We start from the raw sequence: 3,636 nt of genomic DNA, 5'->3' as shown, positions 1-3,636 counted from the left end.
AATAAAATCCTGAACAACAATAAAATCTGCCTACTATTATTTAGGGGTTGCCTTCTAACTGAAAAAATCTTGTTATCCAATAGAAATATCCTACTTATATAGGAGCAAAGACCTAATTATCGACCAGGGGTCTGATAATCATTATGGTTTTATCATAGATACCTCTCAAATGCTACTTTTTCTAGTCCAAAAAATGAAAACACATGTAGTAATAGTGGATCTCATGTGTACTAATTGTCATTTATTTCTTAGCTTTTTTGGTTGGTAAGTAGCACATTTGTGTAATCACTATTGGGATATTTTGTAAAAAACATTTAAATGCAAGTACTAACATTTTTTAGTGAGTGACTATTAGTGCATAAACATAACATGTATTGGGTGAGCATTTTGAAATGACACTTTCAAACCAATTTGAGCTCCAAGATTCTATCCCTAAAGTCAAAATCTTAGCTTTAAGCACTTTACTCACTTACAAAATACAATAAAAAAAATTTACAAAATCCAACTTAAAATTAAAAAATCCTAGATAAGTGAAGTTAGCCCTAATATTAGTAAATGTTTTTCTCCTACATGTTGTTGAAACTTTTATACAAAGCTTGTAGATTGACTTTTTCGAAGTGGATGCATACATGAGTTTAGCCAAGAGATGTAAAACCCAACTGGCAGTGATAATCATATTGACACGCCTACTTTTACCTTCATTTTTTCAATATAAGCTGTAGCGAGAGTCGACCTTCTGACAACAAACAGAAACCCATTCGAAACTCAGGGGAGTTCTTGTCGTCTTTTTAGCACGCGTATGGGAAGGCCAATCTCCATTTTAGCCGTGATCATCGCAATATACTTGGGATTCTAGTTGCCATCAACCTCTACCCTCAACTCTTCTATAACACTCGTAGCGATACTTTTCATCTAAATAAACGCCGTCTGTTTCCTCATGCAAACTCTCGGCCCTGCCTGGAACACTGGATATTTGAATGCATCATGTGCCATAAATTCTAGCGAGCCGTTCTCCGTCTTGCTGAGCCATCTCTCTAGCTTGAATTCCAAGCAGTCGGAGCCCCAGATGCTCTCCATCCTCCCCATGGCGTAAGGGTGGTATATCACCCGCATCCCCTTCCTCACCACCGTCCCGTCCAGAAGCACATCATCTTGCAGCGCCTGCTTCATGTCTAACGGCACAGGCGGGTACAACCTCATCTACTTGCACAGAGCGGCCTGTAGATACTTCATCTTCTTCAACTCCTCGTATCAGAAACAGCGACCAGTGCTCTCTTCTCTAGCAGTGACAAGGCCTGTGATTTCTTCGTAGATATTTTGCTCGACTTGTGGATGAGAGCAGATGAGCCAGAAGAACCATGTGAGAGTGGCAGAAGTTGAGTCCCTGCCTGCCAAAATGAAGCTTATCACAATATCTCTCATAGAAAAATCATACGAGGCCTTCCCTAGTGCAACACCGCTCTCGTGAGCGGAAAGAAATCTGGACAAGAGATCTTCACGCTGTGGCCTGCCATGAGAGTGAAACATTTCCTTCTTCCTTGCATTGATTATGTCTTGAGTGAAGTTGTGAACGGTGTGGATTGCCTGGCGCAAGCGTTTCTCAAAGCCGAGGTTGAAGAAGCACTTGATCATCCACAGGAAGGGCAGGGGATTAGTGAATCTTTGGAGGCTTAAATTGGTGGCGACTTCAAATACGTGTGCGAATTCGGAAAGGGGTAGAGAAATGTGGAGGCAAGCGAGGTCCATGTCGAAGGCCACCTTACAAATGTTGTCAAAGGTGAATCGCTAGAAGATGTCCTGCAAATCCACCCGATCGCTCCTCCCAGCCACATTTCTAAGGAGTGGGAGGAGGCGATTGGTGATCTCACCCTACGCGCTCTCTGTTATGAAGTCGCAGAGAGAGTTGGTGCCGAACTTGTAATTTGCAACTCATTTCTGCAATTTCCAAGTGTCGCCATCGGCATTGAAAATTCTGGTTCCAAGCAAATCATGCAAGTGGAGGCAAAAATAATTGCCCTTTGAATAATTTTGGAAACAGGTCTTGAGCAGGTGCTCCACATTGGGTGGATGTGCTATGATGACTACCTTTGTTCGGAGACGCTGAAAGGTGATGGTGTTGGAAGGAGTGTGTCTGAGAATTTCCATTAGCCATTCTGGGATCTGACTTCTATTCCTCTAGAAAGCAAATAATGAGCCCACAATTGGATACGATGTAAGCATAGTATTATGAGCACGTAGATTATATAACCAACCACTAATGGAAATGCAAATGTGAGGGCACGAAAGCTTAATAGATATTTCATGCCAAGAAATAATTGGGAAATATTGTTCGACATCTTTTTATTGATCTGAATGGTTTCCGCCTGCCTTGTTTTCTTATATTTTGAACTTGCATCCCACATGAACAACCCTTCAAAGTGTGAGGGCAGCAGATTTTCTCGATGTTATGTAACGACAATAAACATAGTTGTCGTCAGCCTATTTTGCTTACCGGCATTGCTGTCTTTAGCCCACCGTGGTCATCGAACTGAAAAATAATACAACCGAGGAATACGTGTCGTCATATGAAAGAGAAACATATTGTTTTAGGAAACGTCTTAATCAATCATAGAGTGCTCTTACAATCATGTTCTCATGTAGTTGCTTAGCTTGGTTTTATACTTAAATTTAAGTACTAGAGTGTTCCTCTAAAGAATTAAGATTGTGGAAAAAGGATAATATTGAATCTTTTCCTATTTTTATGGAACAACTATTATTTGGAGAATGAAAATAAGGGTGCGGTCCAATGAGGGGGGCTATAAGATCTATTTTATGGAGCGGGTGGTCCCATGAAACCAAAAAAAATTTTGCTACAGACTTAATTGGAATATTCTTCTAAATAATAGTAGCTCCTACTTTTTAGAGTGTAAATTTGAGCGGGTGGAAAAGGTGAGGGACTAGAAATTGTTCCACTAGCTTAGGCTTTTCTTTCACCACTTTTCAATCATATACCAATTTCTATTTCTTTATCAAAAAAAATTAAACATATTATTTATTTAGTAAGTGAATGAAATATGTCAAATAAAAATAATTAATGAGACCAAGTAGAGCAATTAATAAGATTTTCTTGTTGAAGGAATTGATTTTGAATTTCATTGTTCCTTACCTCTAAGTCTTCTTTTGTCTTATTTCTTTGTTCTGAGATTTCACACAATCTTATTAACTAAATTGTTTGTTCTCTTTTCAATTCTCTTACTTCTTCTTGCAGGGAGCCATTCTTTTTTAGGAGTTCTTTGATTGCATCATTTGCTTCATTTGAACTACTTGAGGGGAGAAAATTGTCAATCTTCTCTTCAACATACTAGTGGTCATTCATCTAATTTGCAAGTTCCTTTCTTCTTTTTAGAGATTGGGAAAGATGCTTTTTTCCTAACTTGAGTTGAGCTATGGCTATCTCTAGATCTAGCTTTTCATTGTCAATAGCTTTGTCAAGTCTGAATATCTCCATTTTCCTTGATCTTTTCTCAAGTTGTCAAAATTTATCCTTAGAACCACAATGTTGTGATACCAATTGTTCAAAACATTCAGGACTAGCTAGGTTACTGAGAGGGGAGGGGTGAATCAGTAACCTCAAAAATTTTACCAATTTTAGCACTT

General features: G+C 38.8%; 1 pseudogene; it reads right to left on the bottom strand.

Annotated features, from left to right (window-relative positions):
• Positions 1-912: 912 nt before the first annotated feature.
• LOC149552972 (cytochrome P450 94A1 pseudogene) lies at positions 913-2,220 on the bottom strand (annotated as a pseudogene).
• Positions 2,221-3,636: the final 1,416 nt, after the last annotated feature.

The sequence above is a fragment of the Cupressus sempervirens genome, chromosome 6 (genome assembly GCF_028749045.1).
Source record: "Cupressus sempervirens isolate cs-2001-9-10 chromosome 6, ASM2874904v1, whole genome shotgun sequence".
Taxonomy (NCBI): domain Eukaryota; kingdom Viridiplantae; phylum Streptophyta; class Pinopsida; order Cupressales; family Cupressaceae; genus Cupressus; species Cupressus sempervirens.
The sequence above is the reverse complement of the archived record's forward strand: the minus strand, read 5'-3'. Positions and strand labels throughout refer to the sequence as shown.